Below are 21,218 nucleotides of genomic sequence, written 5' to 3' on the forward strand. Positions count from 1 at the left end.
TAAGAGGGGCCTTGTTCCAAACAGGGCTGCTGCTGGAACCCAGACAATGAACCTCCTGTTGGCCCACTGCTAACAATAGTTTTGATGTGGACTCTCCTTTTCCTAGATAACCTGCATTCCTTTTTATTCCCCCAGAAGAATGTATTTGAAAGTAAAATGTATTCTTCCTGCTGCCTTAAGTTCTAGTGACTCTCCCAATACAGATTTATGTCATATGGAGGTTTTGATTTAAACCGATATTCTATGGTAGCCTTAGGCAAATCACTTAACCACTAATGGGTACACCATCACAGACTTGAAATGATGCCTATTTAAAGACTCAGTGAGGGCTTCCCTGGTGGTGCAATGGTTGAGAGTCCGCCTGCCAATGCAGGGGACACGGGTTCGTGCCCCAGTCCGGGAAGATCCCACATGCCGCAGAGCGGCTGGACCCGTGAGCCATGGCCACTGAGCCTGCGCGTCTGGAGCCTGTGCTCCGCAACGGGAGAGGCCACAACAGTGAGAGGCCCACGTACCGCAAAAAAAAACAAAAACAAACAAAAACAGACTCAGTGAACTGTGAGTGGAAGTATTTCAGAAGCAAGTGTGAAATTTCAAATGAACTTACCATAGTCATTAGCTGCACATTTAAATATATTTTGTGTTTAGCCTTCTGACTCTAAGTGGGTAGAGGGGTGGAAGTGAAGAGATCACAGGGCCAGTAGGTTAGTGAAGTCACCTCTCAATTAGTAAATCAAAACCCGTGGAACTGAGACCAAGGAGTCTATGTTCATGGGAGGCAGTGCCCTGGAGTCCACGATGGCCCAGGCACACACTTCTGCTCTGATCACCTACTAGCCCTGTGACTTGGAGGTGGTGTGCTGGAGCTGGCTTGCACAAGTTTATGAGAGCCTATCAAATTTCTAGATTTTTTTGAGCTGGTTGAAGAAAGAGTGTAGCTTGAAATCAACTTTGATGAGCATACTTAACATTACAGAAACCATCAAATGCTACAAATTACGGTTTTTCAAAACCATGCATTCGTTCACTCATTCATTTTGGAGACCTTGCTTATCAGTGAACCCCTGACTAAGTGAAATGGTTTTTTGCCTTTCTAAGCCCCATCTTCCTTATCTGTAAAATGGGATTAATAATAGTTAGGCCTGCTACTTGTAGGACCTTGGAGCAACGATAAAAATGGAAGCCAATATATATACATATATATATGTATAATATTATTTATATATCATATACATTATTAATAGATATTATATTATTTATATATTTTATATATATGTATATAAAAAACACAAGTCAGGGAATTCCCTTGCGGTCCAGTGGTTAGGACTCTGTGCTTCCACTGCAGGGGACAAGGGTTTGATCCCTGGTCGGGGAACTAAGATTCCCGCATGCAGCACAGTGCAGCCAAAAAAGAAATAAATAAATGAAAACAATTTGAAAGTGTTTTTAAATAAATAAAATATAAAGCAACCTATTAAATGGTCGAATAAAGTATGTTTTATCATCTAATCTTGATAACTATAGTTCCCCAACAACTGTATCAAAAGAATGTATAAAGCTACATTTTTTACACTACAGAAAGTTGTCTAAATATCAAAGGCAACTAAAATATTATTATACAGGCCTGATGTTCTGTGGATTGGCTGGCAATGTTTGGATTAAAAACACAATAAAGATATACCTAATTCATAAATTATTATATATATATTCAATGAGATATCTTTTTCTCACCATTATTTAAGTATATATATATATATATATATTGCCTTTCACTGCTGTGGCCTCTCCCGTTGCGGAGCACAGGCTCCGGACGCGCAGGCTCAGCGGCCATGGCTCACGAGCCCAGGCGCTCCGCGGCACGCGGGATCTTCCCGGACCGGGGCACGAACCCGTGTCCCCTGCATCGGCAGGTGGACTCTCAGCCACTGCGCCACCAGGGAAGCCCAGTATAATCTTTTTAAATTGAAATACAGTTGGTTTACAATATTGTGTTAGTTTCAGGTGTACAGCAAAGTGTTTCACTATTTTTGCTGATTATAATCCGTTATAGATATTACAAAATAACTGTTATGATTCCCCACGGTATACAGTAGGTCCTTGTTGCTTATCTATTTTATATATAGAAGTTTGTGTCTGTTAATCCCATGCCCCTAATTTGTCCCTCCCCCTTCCCTCTCCCCTTCTGTAATTATATTAACACTTTAATAATTGTGTTGTTATAATCAAGATTTTTGTATTATTTGTATTAAAAGTGAGAAATAAAATACTGCCTGCCATATCAGTAAACAAAAGATGTCACAGTAATCAGCGATTGCAGCCACCACTAATGGTGAGCTGGTGAGCCCTGAGGGAACTCAGGAAGGAAACAAAGAATACCTGCCATCAACAGCCATCAGACAGCAGCCACTCCCTATGGTGAGCCCCGAGGAAACGCAGGATGAGAAAACACAGGATACTGGCCCCAGAGGGCTGAGGTGCATATCAAAGGAATGATTTCAGTGAGCCCAGACTCTTGCATCTTCCCATACATAGAAAAGCACTAAATTCGCATAGAGCCTCTTACACTGGACTTCAGCACACCTACTATTCCAGTAACTGACTTCTAACCACATCCCTCCCCTAATTTTCCACTTCATAGGAGTCTGTTCTTCTTTCCTTCCTTCCTTTCTTCCCATTAATGGAAAACTTACAGTGGGCCAGATATTATTCTAGGCACAGGAGATACAGCTGTGAACAAAACAGATGTGACCTCTTCCGATATGGAATTTACTGTCTAGTTGGGGAGACAGATATCAATCAAGAATCACACAAATTATGGGACTTCCCTGGTGGTCCAGTGGTTAAGACTCCATGCTTCCACGGCAGGGGGCACGGGTTTGATCCCTGGTCAGGGAACTAAGATCCTGCAAGCCGCATGGCAAGGCCAAACAAAAAGAAAAGAAAAGAATCACACAAGTTAATGTAAAATGCCAATATTGTCATTAGAGTCGTGCCCAGGCAGGGGGTTGAGAGACTGGAGGAAGGGGCATACTTTGGAGACCACTGACTGGGAGGATTAGAATAACAGCAGGTGCCCTGGACACTTGGATAAGACATATTTTCCATGTGATTTTCAGTCAATAGACATGTTCATTTCATTTAGCTAACAATTGCCTTTTCCATTTCAGCTTTGTAGCTTTTATAAATGCTGTCAGTACATACAGGAAATAAAAGCAGGTTTCATGTGATTAGATAGTCACAAAAATGCTTTGGCTTGAATACCCTGGGAGTATCATCTCTACTGATGGATACTTCTGTAGCACTCTGAGATAGAACCGTACAGACATGGGCCAAAGGTGACAGCATTTGTAAAGTACTTAAACACATGGTTCTTGCTTCCATGTTCAATGACATAAGCTTTTGGCTGAGGGAAGCATGGGTGAGAGCAAGGGAGGCACGATCCTAGGGAAAGTTAAGACACCTGATTTGGTATCTGTGCTTGTTTTTCTATTACCACTGGTTTCTGTGCTGGTTTTTGCCCTTACTTGAAGCCTTGGGAAAGAGGAGAGTGATGAACAAAGGGACTCAAATAGTTAATGACCTTCAGGGCCACAGGAGGCCTATGATAAAACTTATTTTAACTACAGCTATGTCATATGATCTCGGCTTTCCTAGGTTTCAAGAATAAGTGGGAGAAATAAAAATACTTGAGGTGCAACACAACTGAGAATTGTCTAATAGAAGACAAAGCAAAACAGTCAACAAACAAAAAACAAATATTGGTCCAAACTAGCCTGGCATTCATTTGATATGTTTACCAAAGGGCTCTAAGACAATTTTGGCTTCAAGCAACCTATTTCTTTTCCTCTTTTATTGTTACCATTTAAAAAATATTGTCAGATTTATTTGGATAAGAAATAATGTTCTTCACCATTCTCTTATTAAATGCAGAAGCTTAGGGATGGGGGAGGACTATTCTACATACTTTAGTGGCTTAAGAATTCACAGGCAGTTCAACACCTATGCTTCCCTCTCATCTTCATTATTTATTTAAAACCACACATCTAAGAAATCAGTTTTCTGTTGACTTTCATTTATTTTCCCCAGTACAGAGATGATTAGTTAAGGCAACACAATTCATATCTGGAAATTTGTGCTGTAAACACTTTGCTAAGCAACATCTGTCAAATTAAGATTGTTGATTTGGCCTTGAGTGTCCTTTGAAATGAGGTTTCTCTATCTGGGGTGCATTATTTCTGGAGGCCAGGTTTGGCAAATAATTTATGGTGTCCAGAACACCCTTGATGAATTTAACTATTTCATCTTTTTTTTTTATACAGCAGGTTCTCATTAGTTATCTATCCATTTTATACATATTAGTGTATATATGTCAATCCCAATCTCCCAATTCATCACACCACCACCACCCCCACCCCACCACTTTCCCACCTTGGTGTCCATACGTTTGTTCTCTACATCTGTGTCTCTATTTCTAACTATTTCATCTTTATGAAGAGACCATTTTCAGGTCTAGGGACTTACTTATTAATTATGTTACTGCAGAAAAGATGTGTCAAAATGTCAAAGCGTCATCCGTAAGGACTGCATGTACCAAGCAACTTATTATTGGTATGGACCCAACTAGTGCCTGATATATATTCTGTAAAACAAAGTCAAACAAATTCCGGGTATATAAGAGAACAAATTTCCTCACCAAGTGGAATGGCCTCCTGAGTTAAAGCAAAGCACAAAGTCCTCGGGGTCTGCTAAGAAATCTCTGGTGTGGAGGAATAGTTTGAGGGTCAAGCAATATCAATTTGCTCCAATGAGAGCTCCTGTTCTTAAGGTCTGCTTACATGGATGTCCACTGCTACCAACACACCTGTCTGCCCTCAGGTATTGGTTGCCCTTTGAAGATGCTAACCTTGGTATGGATAAAGCCAAGAGGCCTCTGCAGAACTGATACAGGCTGGGTTATTCAAAAGAAACTTCACTAAAAATAAGGAAATACCTAGAGGGAAATGAATAAAGGAAAACACAGAGCACTGAAGGGAAGGAAAAATAATTTTATCTCTACCCCTCTAGGTTCTTGGCCGAGACCTCCATATAATAATAATAAAGACTAACAGGAGAAAAACAAATTTAATTACATATGTATGGGAGATCCACAAAGATATGGGACTCAAAGGCACCAGTCACTTAAGGTTGATATGTCATCCTGAGCTAAGGAAGGGATAGGGGTCCAGGGCTTTAAAGGAAAGGAAAACAATTCACAGGAAGATGGGGAAGAGGAAATGTTTGGTAAACAAATGTTTGCCCTGCCATGCAGGTAAATGTCTCAGATGAACAAGTTATCTCTGATAATAGCTGTCTTCCTGGTGTCAGGGGAACCACTGATCAAAACTGCCCGCCCTGGCTAGGCAGGATAGTAACCATTTGCATGAGTTATCTTACAACAGGAGATCCTGGTAAGGAACATGGAGCTAACCAGCTACCACCAACCAGAAGAATTTGGGAAAGGTCAAAAGGAGAGAGAAGACTCCAGTCTCTATGTCCTACCAACCTCCCAGAATCCTTCTCACCATAATCCATCTTGGCTGAGTGATGCAGGCACCACCAGGAAGGACCCTGAGTCAGAGTGATTGGCCAGAGACAACCCGGAAACTAACCCCATCACCATAAAACCCAAGCCTGCGAGCCACGTGGCAGAGCAGTCCTCCTGGGCTCCCTTACCCTGCTGCTCTCCACCCGCGCGCCCCTTCCCAACAAACTCTCTTACTTTGTCAACACGTGTGTCTCCTCGGACAACTCATTTCCGAATGTTAGACAAGAGCCCACTCTCGGGCCCTGGAAGGGGTCCCCCTTCCTGCAACACTGGTACAGGCCCCCTTTCTAAATTCTTTTAGACAGTTAAGGGGAAGGTAAAAAGATCTTCCTGAGTCTGCTGGGTCTCCATTGCCTTCACCTCCACGGGCCAAAGTGGCATATTTTGGGGTGGTATAGTCTTTTCCCCTTCAGCATAAAACAGTGATGCTTACAAAGTACAGGTGTCTGATTCAAAAGGAACCTGAACAAGGAGTTGGACACAGAACAAGCACTCAAAATATTCATTTGAAAAAATATGTATACTCACATATATATGTGCACTGTTATTTATTCATTTAATTTTTGCGGTTCGCGGGCCTCTCACCGTTGTGGCCTCTCCCGTTGCGGAGCACAGGCTCCAGACGCGCAGGCTCAGCGGCCATGGCGCACGGGTCCAGCCGCTCTGCGGCATAGTGGCATCTTCCCAGACCGGGACACGAACCCGTGTGCCCTCCATCAGCAGGCGGACTCTCAACCACTGCGCCACCAGGGAAGCCTCATGTGCACTGTTATTTATTGTGTATTAAGAGTGAAGGAGTCAAATCCTACAAAGAATTCAAATTAACCTAAAGAAAAGTAGGCTGGGATTGGAATGAATAGAAGGGCCTGGGAAATTTCTTGGCCCTCCCTTTGAGCCTGAACCAGGAAGGTGGCTTTATCTCCTTCCAGTAGATAGAATTGCTTTGAATGGCCTGATATTTGCATGATGAGTTGGCTTTGTTCCTTTTGTGGGCTGTAAAATTGCTTCAGAATACCTCTGCCTAGATTTCTTCGCTTCTCACCTCTGGGTTTTTATGGCTCTCTGAGGAAGGCTCAGCCCCTCTGGTATGGACAATTTAGGCACTTTAGGATCTTCAAATATTCTAACCAGAACTTGACACCTCAAAGTATGTGAGAGTCCAAAATGGGAATGGGTGGGGTGGGGACTGTAAAACACAGGGTGCGAGAAAGATATTTCCCTGAAAGGGGCAAAGAGCAAAACTCTCTCTCAGGCTCCCACTGTTCATTCTGGAGAAAGACTACAGAGCTCTCTCCAGGAGGTCTTCTGGGTTCAAAAGGTTAATAAAATCTCCCAAACAAGATGAGCCTTTGTCCTGTCTCAGTTACTCCAGGACTCTAAGGAGTCATGATTTATTTATGTATGTGTATATGTGTGTCTTTGCAAAGAAGGCCCACCCAAGAGGGAGACAACGGGAAGCAGAATTAGAACTAGCAGCAGGGCCCACTACTAGTACAGAGCCCAAGTGCAACTGAGCTATAGATAGATCAAGGGCCAGATCAACAGATAGATTTCATATATAAATTCACCATGTAATATTCATATAACAGATTTCAGCAATTTAATACCTCAATCCTTAACACTTAATGAAGGATCTGATCTTCTAAGATCCTAATGCATAATCATATTCATACCAATAAATATGAAATACTGAATTTCAGTATTTCAACTGTCATTTAGTGTGTGAAGAAAGTCTTTATAAAAGGGTGAGATATGTCAAAAATTTGCAGTGAGGTTTTTCTTTTTTCTTTCGTTTTTTGGGAGTATAACAGTTGCAGATAAAGCTATTTTCAAATAATAAGGATTTTAAAACACAAAGGCTCAACTGTACTATTTCATGAGGAATCCTGAGCAATAGAAATATTTTTGGAAATGAGAACGGCAGGAAGGATCAAGGACATCTGTGATTGCAATTGCTTCATATTGCTTAGAGGGGGTCAAGTGATTAAGATATCTGTTTGAGGAAAAGAAAATGCCATGATGTCTGTCTAAACCAAAAAGTAACAGTGATTTGTTGCTTGCTGAGGGTACAAGTCCCTCAATCTGAAATTCCATAGTTAATGCTTTCTTTGGAGTGTTTTGTGTTCTAAAGGGGACAGAAACCAGGGAGCAATGCTCCCCAAAAGGAGGAGGAGTAACCTGGGCATCCACCCAAGGATGAGGTCCCCGTTCTAAGATTCAACACTACCCAGCTCTGTAATCTTAGGCAAATTCCCTAATCTCTCTGAACATCAGTTTTTCCATTTGTAAAGTAAGGGTATAATATTCTCACCTCCAAGAGTTGTCATAAGGGTCAACTGAAAGAATGGCTGCAAAATGCTTTATAAATCCTAAAGTTCCACACCAACAAAACTTATTAATGACTTCATTCACTGAATGAGAGCTGAATAGAGGAGAGCTGTGAATATAATAATTATACAGTTATCATTTGCTAATCCCTTACTCTTTGCCACACCCTGAATCCTCTAAGCACGTTTTCCCCAAGACAAGGACAAAGAGATGGAAATGATGAGAGAAGATGAGGGATAGGAGATGAGAAAGCAAATATTCAATTTGCAGGTAATTGGCTATCCTGAGGAAGAAACCAAAATAAATGGAGCTGAAATAATAATCAAATGTATAATAGAAGAAAATCTTCCTGAGCTATAAAGACTCTGCTGATTGAAAAGGTCCACTGTATTTCAGTTAAAGTTAATGAAAATAGAACAACACCTAGGCTTATCCTGGTGATATTTTTGAATTACGAGGACAAAGAGAAAAGTATGCTACATACAGCTCAACAGAAAAACCAGGTAACTTACAAAGGAACAAAACCCGGCCGGGTCTCAGACTTTTGCTCTGCAATCTTGAGCACTGGAAGAAAGTGAAGCAATGTCTACAGAGTTCTGAGGGAAAAAGGTTGTGACCTAAGTTTTCTTTACCAAGTCAAGGTATCATTCATGGATAAAAGTTACATTCCACCATGAAGAAATAACAGCCATGAACTTTTATGCTCTGAACAACAGAACCAGCAAAATGTTAAAAATACAGATGATCTAACAGTCTACCTGGAATATATACCAGAAACAACTGAAGGGTAATAAAATGAAATCAAATAAGAATTTTTAGAATTTTCTTAGGTTAGTCAGGGCACAAGGCAATAATCATTTAGAATATAAAATGGGAAGATGACTAATTAGAGAATTATATTCATAATAGAAACAAAAGAACTGAAATATCTAGAAATACCCCTAAGAAGATTTATTGGACCTAAATGAAGAAAACTAAAAAGAGATATGAAAGATTTTTTATAAAATACTAAAACTGCAGATCAATTGACATTTTTAATTATCTCTTGGATAAGGATATTAAATGTTATAAATAAATTCATTCTCTAAAATTAGTTCATAGTTTTAAAGCAGTTCAAATCAAAATATAGGAAAAACTGAATTACAATTATATTCTAATATTCATCTGGAAAAGTGAACAGTTGATATCTGTAATAGTTAAGAACACTGTTTTTAAAAAGGTATTACAGGAAGATTTGTTCAGTGAGATATTAAAATGAACTATAAGTCACAGACATTAAAAGAGTTAAATGAACTTATTTACAAAACAGAAACAGACTCACAGATTTAGAGAATGAACTTACGGTTACCAGGGAGGAAGCTGGGGGAGGGATAGATTGGGAGTTTGGGATTGACAGGTACACACTACTATAGTTAAAATAGATAACCAACAAGGACCTACCGTATAGTACAGGGAACTCTGCTCAATATTCTGTAATAAGCCTAAATAGGAAAATAATTTGAAAAAGAGTAGATATATGTATATATATAACTAAATCACTTTGCTATACACCTGAAACTAACACAACATTGTTAATCAACTAAACTCCAATATAAAATTAAAATTTTTAAAAAAGTTTTATACTGACACAAGAATCAACAAATAGATCACTTGAACACACTAGATTGCCCTGAAACACACTTTATTATAAAAAGAAACTCAACACATTAAAAATCAATTCCTACAAACCAATGGAGAAACATAGTCCTTTAAAATGTTAAGAAAAGGAGATAACTACTTGGAAACCACTTAAGTAAATTCCCACCTCAAATCAAATGCCAAGGTAAATTTCAGATGGATTAAATAAAGAGCTAAATGTAAAAATACAGAAGCCATGAAAACTCTGAAGAAAATGTAGACGAATGTTTAACTTATCATAATGTTCAAGAATAGGACTTTATTAAGATTTCAGAGGCCAAATATTAACCAAGGAGATTGGGCTTCCCTGGGGGTGCAGTGGTTAAGAATCTGCCTGCCAATGTAGGGGACACAGGTTTGAGCCCTGGTCTGGGAAGATCCCATATGCCACGAAGCAACTAAGCCTGTGTGCCACAACTACTGAGCCTGTGCTCTAAAGCCCGTGAGCCACAACTACTGAGCCCATGCACCTTAGAGCCCACGTGCCACAACTACTAAGGCCATGCACCGCACCTACTGAAGCCCAAGTGCCTAGAGTCCATGCTCCACCAAAAGAGAAGCCACTGCAATAAGAAGCGCACGCACTGCAAGGAAGAGTAGCCCCTGGTCGCCGCAACTAGAGAAAGGCTGCGTGCAGCAACGAAGACCCAAGGCAGCCAAAACAATATTTTAAAAATAATAATAATAAAATATATTTGATAGGTGTTATCTCCTTTGATATATAAATTTAGGTAAGCTGATATTTCAAGGTATAATGACAATTTATGGGTGGTAGTGTAAACATTGGTATTTCAAAGGATTAAACAATGTTGGTGTGGTAAGATAGAAAGAGAACTTTCTTTGCCATTTTTGCCATTGTAGTGGGAGTGAATAGCTGCTGAAAGGAGATTGAATAAGGTGTTGTAGTATTTCAGCTTTAAGCAAACAAACAAAAAATTCTTTGTGAAAGTGTCCCTCTCTTAGCAACTTTCTTTTTTAAAAATTTTTATTGAAATATGGTTGATTTACAATGTTGTGTTAGTTTCAGGTGTACAGCAAAATGATTCAGTTATACAGAATTGGTTTTCAGATTCTTTTCCATTACAGGTTATTACAAGATATTGGGTATAGGTCCCTTTGCTATACAGTAGGTCCTTGTTGGTTATCTATTTTATATATAATAGTGTGTATATTTTAATCCCAAACTCCTAATTTATCCCTCCTTCCCTTTCCCCTTTGGTAACCAGAAGTTTGTTTTCTATGTCTGTAAGTCTATTTCTGTTTTGTAAATAAGTTCATTTGTAACATTTTTATAGATTCCACATAAAAGTGATATCATATGATATTTGTGTTTCTCTGTCTGACTTACTTCACTCAGTATGGTAATCTGTAGGTCCATCCATGTTGCTGCAAATGGCATTATTTCATTCTTTTTATGGCTGAGTAGTACTCCATTGTGTATATGTACCACATCTTCTTTATCCATTCATCTGTCAATGGACACTTAGGTTGCTTCCGTGTCTTGGCTATTGTAAATAGTGCTGCTATGAACATTGAGATGCATGTATCTTTTTGAATTATAGTTTTCTCCATATATATGCCCAGGAGTGAGATTGCTGGATCATATGGTAGCTCTATTTTAATTCTTTGAGGAAAACTCCATACTGTTTTTCATAGTGGATGTACCAATATGCATTCTCACCAACAGTGTACAAGGGTTCCCTTTTCTCCACATCCTATCCAGCATTTGTTATTTGTAGACTTTTGGATGATGGTCATTCTGACTGGTGTGAAGTGATACCTCATGGTTGTTTTGATTTGCATTTCTCTAATAATTAGCAAAGTTGAGCGTCTTTTCATGTGCCTGTTGGCCATCTGCATGTCTTCTTTAGAGCAACTTTCAAGTATACAGTACAGTCTTGTTAACTATGGTCACCACTCTATACATAGATCCCCAGAACTTTAATTTGCATAGAAATCACCTGGAGATTTTGTTAAAATACAGATTTTGATACAGTAGATGTGAGGCAGGGCCTGAGGTTCTGACTTTCTAATGCACTCTCAGGTGGTGCAGATACATCTGGTCTAGCAAGACTGTCAAAATAGTTTCTTCTTAAAACACACACTCACACACACATACATATATTAGTTACTATAATGTGCTAAGCTGTATGAACAGAAAACAGGAGACTTTATAGTTCAGTTAAGCAAAAAGTCATCACCAATAATATAGAAATGTGTGGAAAGATATATTTATGTATCTAAAATATACTATCTAAGCAGGTAGACATGTAAAATTAATTCTCATACCACAAATTCTCAAAAATGCTATATTTTGTAAACTGTGTCAAGGGTCTACTTTACCCACTGAGAGTATGAGTGATAGGAAAAGCACGGCTTTTCTGTTAGTGGAAGTCTTGGACAAGCACTGTTGAATGATGCTCAATGGGACCCTGATGTTAACAGTTTGGATGCTTGACGCTGTTACTGGCTTCAGTTTAGTACGATTCCTGAAGGGACAAGGGAGCACATTACTGAAATTAATCACATTTGCAATAGATTAATAAAACTGATAACTAAATCTATAAAGAGACTCTCCCAGCCGAACCTGCATAGAAAGCACAGTTTTTTAAAGGAACTATGCATGCATATTTGATGATTCTATGAGCTCTTAAAGCCATGAAATTGTGACTGTTATTATTCATTGAACCTACGTTCTGAGAGCTAAGCCATGTTTCAGTGTAATTTCCGTTGCCTCTCTGCTAAACTTACCATTTCTAGTCAGGTCAATTTTAAATTTACTACAATCAAGAATCTATTCTCTTCCCTCTTTCACGTGACCACATTTTAAGTTTGCTTGGCTCACCATTCTCGCTGTGATAAAGATGTAAGACGCCAGTCTTCATTTTGAGATCTAATTCCAAATTCTCCCTTTGATTTGCAAAATCACTTTTGAACTTTTCTCTCCGCAATTAGAGAATCTTTTATTGGTCTCATTTTGCAAAGGCTCTTCCTTTGTCATTTTATACTGTTCAGATATGGGGAAAAAAGAGGTTTCTCCTCCTCTTTAACTATTTTTTTTGAGACTGACATACTTTATCATATTTATTCCCAAGCCTAGGAATTTTTATCCTGAATAAAGTATTATACTATCCACCTCGTGGGGTACTTCAGGCTAGATTCTAGTGTTAGGTCAGTTATAAATTCTTCACTCTTCCCTCAGTTTCTATATGCTTGGGAAAGGCAAGCAAAATCCTACCTCCATAAAAGAACACAGGTGAGATTGTCCTTGTCTTCTCCTAATGAATCGTTTAATGGTGCCCGTCCGAGATTTCCACTAACATAGAAAGGTAATGCTTTCCTACTACTCATATACTCAGTAGGTAAAATGTACTTTCTTTATCATTCTTTTTTTAAAAATTTATTTATTTTATTTTTGGCTGCGTTGGGTCTTCATTGCTGCACCCGGGCTTTCTCTAGCTGCAGCGAGCGGGGGCTACTCTTCGTTGCTGTGCGTAGGCTTCTCATTGCGGTGGCTTCTCTTGTTGCGGAGCATGGGCTCCAGGTGCGCGGGCTTCAGTAGTTGTAGCAGGCGGGCTCAGTAGCTGTGGCTCGCGGGCTCCAGAGCGCAGGCTCAGTAGTTGTGGCGCACGGGCTTAGTTGCTCTGCAGCATGTGGGATCTTCCCAGGCCAGGGCTCGAACCCGTGTCCCCTGCATTGGCAGGCGGGTTCTTAACCACTGCGCCACCAGGGAAGCCCTAAAATGTAGTTCTGACATAGTTTGCAAGACAGCATTTTTGAGAATTAGCTTTACCTAACTGCCTGCTTAGATAGTGTATTTTAAATATATCTTGAAATTCTTCATTTTTAGTAATGCACCCTTATGTCCCTTCAGGACTTATAATGGATTCTTGCTAAACTGAAGTCAGTAGCAGTGTGAAACAGTACCCAAACTGTGAACATTGGGGTCCCGTTGACCTGTACAGAACACCATGCAGTTACGCAAATCATGTTATAGAGAAATATTTTGTGACACGGGAAAATGAACATACTTTATTATGTGCAAAAGGCAGGTTACCAAATATCTTAGTTCCGATTTTGATGCCAAGCATCGTTCCAAATTTGTTTGCATTCTAATATGAGTGCTGGACCAGCTACATCACTACATCATTTACGGGGCCGAGTACAAAATGAAAATGTGGGGCCCCTTGTTCAAAACTTATTAATACTTTCATGAAGGTGACAGGAGAGCATTAAATCACGCACAGAGCCCTTCCAAATGTGGGGGCCTGTGCAACTACCCAGGCTGCACATCCACGAGGCCAGCCTTGTGTGTGTGTGTGTACACACATTTGCACGTTACATAGACTAGGGTGATATACACCAAACTGCCAAAATGTTAATAGGCACCTCTGAATGGTGAGATTATGGGTGATTTTCATTTTCTTGCTTGTTTTCTTCTGAGTTTTATGCTTCTTCAACAATGAAATCAGATTATTACAGTGATTAGGAAAAACACCAATAAATGTTGTTATTAAAAGATAATACTTTTAGTTAAAGGCAGAGCAATGTTCCGGAAATAAAAATAGCTACTGCTTTCGTCTGCCTAAAAGGTGCTAGATAAGGTGCTAGGCACTGTCTATGGCATCTCCCTCCACTCCCCAGCAACTTGTGAGGTCAGATTAACTTCTCTTTTATAGATTCTAAGATTCTAAAAGTAACTTGTTTAGGCATAAAAGGAGGATTCAGGCTTAACAGTAAAAGCTTCTCCAGCACATTACAAACCAGAAGTCAGAAAGCCTACACAAGACAAATGAAGACCCACAGACACAGGAAACAAATTTATGGTTACCAAAGGGGAAAGGGGGGAGGCATAAATTGGGAGATTGGGATTGACATATACACACTTCTGTATATAAAATAGATAAACAACAAGGACCTACTGTATAGCACAGGGAACTATACTTAATATTCTGTAATAACTTATAAGGGAAAAGAATATGAAAAAGAATAGATAGATAGATATGTATAACTGAATCACTTTGCTGTACACCTGAAACTAACATGACATTGTAAATCAACTATACTTCAATTAAAAAAACTTAAATGAGTAATACTATCTTTTAGCTTTTTTTAATCCATAAAGTAGATAGTATGGGATGAAAACAATTGTCCTGCTTAATGAACAGTGTGGTCATGAGGATCAGAAGGCAATAAATATGTTTTAACAATTCTAAAGCCACTATGTTCCTGTGTTCATGAAGTCATTTAGGCCTGTGCCTGTGTTTGTGTAACAAAATCTGAGGGGCACGTGCTAGCAGCATTTATGACAGGTAGGCCTGTTGCTGGAAGCACACACCCAGGGAAATACGATGTATCCATAATGGCTAACATGTGCAAACATTTGAAGTATATTCCTCTTTTTCCCACTTTGTCAAGTTACTTTCATCTAAGAAATCAGCAAATAGTGAAGCTGGGATTCCAAGCCAGGCAGTTTGACCCCAGCTCCTGGCATTCAGTCATGACACTCTAACTTGATTCAAATCAAACAATGCTTTTTCTAGCCACTAACCCAATTGTTTCAATCCAGGAATGCTTCACCAGGGAAAGAGAGACCTCACTAAGTCCTTAATATGATGATGGTTTTAATAAAGCTTTGATTATTAGCAGCTGGAAGTTAAAACATCAAAAATTAATAAAGAAGTGTGCATGAATGTTAAGTTTTTCTACAAAATGCCCTCCTTAAATATGTCATGTCATTTTGGGATTTGAGGTTTGACTGGGCTGTAAGAAACAATATTTTCCACCACAATTGATGGCTACCAAATCATCCTCACAAATGCAACTGCATCAAACAGACTTGGGTGTTATAAAGCTGTCCAAATGGCAGGTGCAGAGACTTTCTCTGATTGAAATGGCAGTCAGCTTCCAACTTGGCTAATTAAATACTAATGAAGAGCTGGTTCAACTGAACTTTAAGCATTTGTTTACGTCCTACATTGTCTGGTTCGTGACAAAACAGCTGGTAAAGTGCAACCAAGACCTGATGGGACCACAAGTAGGTTTCCAAAACCTCTCCCTGTCTCCCTACCTCTAGCAAAGCTACAGGCTCTACTTCACAGGAGCCCCACGTGTCTTTTATACCTACTCATCATCTTTTTCTCTTAATTTGATTATTTGGCATATGTGATTTTTCTTTCTTGTCCCCACTTAATTGCATGCAGTACCTCTTTTCCTTCTCCCTCTCAGAAGAAACATAGTTACCTGCTGGGTTCTTTTGGTTTCAGAATTTCTCTACCTTTTTTGAGTGTCTCCTGTTCCTTCTCATTTGTTATTAGCTACCAAACATAAGTAAGCTGCCATTGCAGCTTCTTAGAAACAAAGCCACATTAAAAAAAAAAAAAGGTTTTCCTAAAATGTTGCTGTCTTCCTAGCCTCTCTAATTTAGAAGGCACGTTAAATGTGATAATTAGGCATAATAAAGGTAAAGTTATCAGAACTAAAAATAAAAGTGGGAGGTTTAAATAGTGATGAAATGCTGAATGCATGCTCCGCATCTGTGCTCCATTCTTGTTGGGCAGCTTAAGGGAAGACTCTAAGAAACTGAAAACTAGAAGTTGGAAACTAGGAAGAAGGGCACGGCTCTCCTCAGGGATAAGGAGAAAGAGGGCTGTTTGGATTTAGTGGACAGCATTCTGGGGGAATTTGGAGATTTTTGTGTCTAAATTGAATAGAAAAAATAAAAAGAATTGGTGCTCAGTCCCTTCTCCGCAGGCAAGGAAAATGTCAGGTGAGGAAAAGGAGAAAGAGATAAAACAAGAAAAGCTTATCCTGATCCCATAAAAACAATAAGCATCTACTGAACAGACAATCTACAGTAACAACGGAACAGACCTAATTCAGGCCAAACTTTTGAGCCCTAAGCATCACCAGCAACATGAACCCGAAAAAGAGAAAAACCAGCAGGAGACAACTGATTCTCGGGTTTAACCTAACGTAAAATCAAGATCTAATTAATTTGGAGGCAGAGAACACATACACCAAAAAGCACCTAACAATGGACAGATACTAAGCCTAAGATTTCTACAAATACTAAGAATAACAACTGCCCTGCCACATATGTAATCAATAGAAAATCACGTTGGAAAGGCAAGTAGTACAGGGCCAGATAAATGCGAGCATTGGGTGCTCAGCCAGGAACAGATGGGGACTCATTAATGATGTGTGAGAAGGAGAAAAGAAGGATGTGAACTGTGCTTTCTTTTCCTTTTTTCTTCCTATTTTACATATCTTTTCATTTATCCCAGCAGTAGAAGCCACAGATGTCTAGGATGTTTCCAGTGCACCCTCTTTTTTATGAACAATTTTACTTGTACAGCATTATGAACATGAAACTATCAAGACGGATCCCATGTGATATTCATCTGCGGCTGCACTGACACACTATAGTGTTCACTCATTCCAAGGGGGTTTGTTAAGGGGCTTGGTGGCTTTGAGAAAACCAGATCGCCCTGTGCCTGACATACCTCCCTTTCATTAGTGATATGGGCTGTAGTTTTAAGAAAGCACCTTAAGAAAGACACTGCTTTTTCCAGTCCTAGTGGATCGCTTGGCAGGAATGTGTGCCCACTGTGTGCCAGGCACAGTCTATAATGACGTTAGATCATACTCTGAAGTTGGAGGAGAGAATTAAAATAAGAGAAGGAATACTGTAGCAGAAATGTACATGTGATAGTTAAGTGCCAGTGTAAAACTGCAAACTCACAGAGGGCGTCTACTCAGCATGTGATCATTTGTTGATGCCACTGTGTCTACAAGCCATGTGTTTGTTTCAAGGGTGTGATATTAACATGCTACAGGTTTAGGGTATTTCCATGTTCAACTCTTTGACAGAAAAGCTACATCCCTTATTATTTTCATATTGCCAGGTGGAGAAGTCGGCACTTATATGTCTACTCAGTTCCTCAGGCTGCTAAGGGTAGATTTTATAAGCACCCTTGCATCCAATAAGAAAATAGTCAACAAATATTTATTAAGTGGTTTCACCATGCCAAGAGTGGCAACAAAAACATTTGGGAATTTATAGTGTAATTGTTTCCAAGCAAGAACATGAGGTGTTTACAGTCTTGTGTAAGATTATGTTCAGGACACAATTAGAGAAAGAGAAGAGGAGGTTGGCTCCGTTTCCTGACAGAGGATGAAGAAAACTGACAGGGGCTCTCTAGAGAGATGACAGGTAAAGGAAATGACAGAAACATTACTGAGGGGATGGAAATCGCTAGACTTGAGGTTGACTGGAAAGGAAAGGATATTATACGTAACATAATTAATGTAATACATCCTTAATTAGGTTAAGGGAGTGTCTACATTTTACAGGTTCAAAGATATTTAGGCTTCTGCCAGAATCAGCATGGAGAAAGAAATGGGGCTTTGTTTATACATAAAGCAGTGAGGAGTAACAGCCTTACCCACAATTCTAAAGGAAACAAAGAAAAAATGACAGGATATTAATAGTTTACTATAATTTTGTGTATTTGATAATCTCATGTTGAAACGGGTCTACAAGGTACTTCTTACTCATAAGGATTTTTTTAATTCATGTCTTATTGAAGCCATTCTTAGGTTTAAATCTATTTTGGAGTTTATAAATAGTTCGATTTCTGCTATAAATTGACAGTCTCCTGTCACTTATGTGAATTCCTTCAGAAAATAGGTTTTGTGTGAATTTCCCAAGTGCCCGGACTCCTCTGTCATAGCTAGTGAGGCTCGAGACACTTGCAGACTCCTGGTGGCAGCTCTGCTAGAGACCCTGGGGTTAGCATTCAGAGTTAAACATTACTAATCCAGTTTTTTTTTTTTTTTTTTTTTTTGCGGTACACGGGCCTCTCACTGTTGTGGCCTCTCCCGTTGTGGAGCACAGGCTCCGGACGCGCAGGCTCAGCGGCCACGGCTCACAGGCCCAGCCGCTCCGCGGCATGTGGGATCTTCCCGGACCGGGGCACAAACCCGTGTCCCCTGCATCAGCAGGCAGACTCTCAACCACTGCGCCACCAGGGAAGCCCTCCAGTTTTTAATTGATGCACAACATCCCCTAAAAGAGAAAGTGGGTTTTGGCTGTGACCTCCATGTCAGAGATTTCAGACTGTATGCACCATGACATTTTTGAGCTCTGCACCCTCTTAGTTTTTTAACCATGGATATGAGCAGTCACTAAGCAGCCATGCAAATACAGGCAAACCTCGAAGATACTGTGTGTTCCATTGCAGACCACCACAATAAAGCAAATACTGCAATAAAGTGAATCACACAATTTTGTTTTGGTTTCCCAGTGCATATAAAAGTTATGTTTATACTATATTGTAGTCTATTAAGTGTGCAATAGCATTAAGTCTAAAAAAATGTACACACCTTAATTTAAAATACTTTATACTAAAAAATGCTAACCATCATCTGAGCCTTCAGCGAGTTGTAATCGTTTTGCTGATGGAGGGTCTTGCCTCGATGTTGATGGCTGCTGACTGATCAGAGTGGAGGCTACTGAGGCTGGGGTGGCTATGGTAATTTCTTAAAACAAGACAACAGCGCTGTATTGGTTGACTCTTCCTTTTATAAATGATTTCTTTGTGGCACGCAATGCTGTTTGATAGCATTTTACCCACAGTAGAACTTCTTGCCAAATTGGAGTCAGTCCTCTAGAACTCTGCCATTACTTTGTCAACTAAGTTGATGTAATATTCTAAATCCTTTGTTGTCAGTTCAACAATCTTCACAGCATCTTCACTAGGAGTAGATTCCATTTCAAGAAACCACTTTCTTTGCTCATCCATAAGAAGCAACTCCTTATCCACTAAAGTTTTATCATGAGATTGCAGCAACTGTCACACCTTTAGGCTCCACGTCTAATTCTAGTTCTCTTGTTATTTTTACCACATCTGCAGTTACTTCCTCCACTGAAGTCTTGAACCCCACAGAGTCATCCATGAGGGGATCAACTTCTTCTAAACTCCTGTGAATGTTTATATCTTGACCTCTTCCCATGAATCACAAATGTTCTTAATGGCATCTAGAAGAGTGCATCATTTCCAGAAGGTTCTCAATTTACTTTGTCCAAATTCATCAGAGGAATCACTATGTGTATGGCACCTATAGCTTTATGAAATATATTTCCTTTTTCTTTCTTTCTTTCTTTTTTTTTTTTGGCTGCACCGTGTGGCTTGTGGGATCTTAGTTCCCTGACCAGGGATTGAACCCAGGCCCCGGCAGTGGAAGCACAGAGTCCTAACCACTAGACTGCCAGGGAATTCCGAAAAATGTATTTCTTAAATAATGAGACCTGAATTAAATTAGTCTAATTAAATTAGACCTGAATTAAACATCACAGATCACTGATCACAGATCACCATAGCAAGTATAATAATAGTGAAAACGGTTGAAATATTGTGAGAATTACCAAAATGTGACACAGAGACACAAAGTGAGCAAATGCCACTGGAAAAATGGCGCCAATGGACTTGCTCCACGCAAGGTTGCCAAAAACCCTTCATTTGTAAAAAACAATATTTGAGACGCAGAATAAAGCAAACTGCAATAAAGTGAGGTATGCATGTGGAACTTCTGTTAGTGGAAAAATAGTTTGAAAACAAAACTCATCTTTACAGGTTGTTTCCATCCTCAAATAGGCAGGCAACCAGGTCCCAGAGCATCACTCTTACTTCCCAGCAGCCTGGTCCTATCCTAGATTACTGCTCATTTTCAAATCACTCTTCCATCACAGAGCATCCTCTTCCCAGTAAATATTCCCAGGATTTGTTTTCTATCTTCAGGTGATTGCTTAGTAAGGTTTCCCACCTTCTTTTCTTCAACCAGCAATTTTAAAGCCACTCTTAAAAAGACAACTTTTTATCATTTCCTTATACATTTTCAGTTTTACCCCTTCTTTACCCTTCTCTTTTTGAAGTTGAATTCTCATATTACATCTTCCTATATTATCTTTTAAAAAAATTTTTTGAAGTATAGTTGATTTACAGTGTTGTGTTAGTTTCAGGTGCACAGCTCAGTGATTCATATATATATATATATATATATATATATACACTCTGTTTCAGATTCTTTTCCCTAATAGGTTATTACAAGATATTGAGTACAGTTGCCTATGTTATACAGTAGGTCCTTGTTGGTTATCTATTTTATATATAGTAGTGTGTATCTGTTAATCCCAAACTCCTAATTTGTCTCTCCTCCCCTCTTCCCTTTGGTAACCATACTTTGTTTTCTGTGTCTGCGAGTCTCTTTTTGGTTTGGAAATAAGTTCATTTGTATCATGTTTTTAGATTCCACTTATAAGCAATATCATATGATATTTGTCTTTCTCTGTCTGACTTACTTCACTTAGTATGATAATCTCCAGATCCATCTATGTTGCTGCAAATGTCATTATTTCATTCTTTTTAATGGCTGAGTAGTACTCCATTGTATATATGTACCACATCTTCTTTATCCATTCATCTGTCGATGGACATATTATCTTATTCTTATAATTTAAATTGTAAAACTGTAAATCAAAGATTCTACATGCTGTAAATGTTCATGTTTTATTGAATATATTTTCAAACCACAGCTTTTCATCTAAAATTGATTCTGAGTTTTGTGT

This window comes from Globicephala melas, chromosome X, assembly GCF_963455315.2.
Source record: "Globicephala melas chromosome X, mGloMel1.2, whole genome shotgun sequence".
Classification (NCBI taxonomy): Eukaryota; Metazoa; Chordata; class Mammalia; order Artiodactyla; family Delphinidae; genus Globicephala; species Globicephala melas.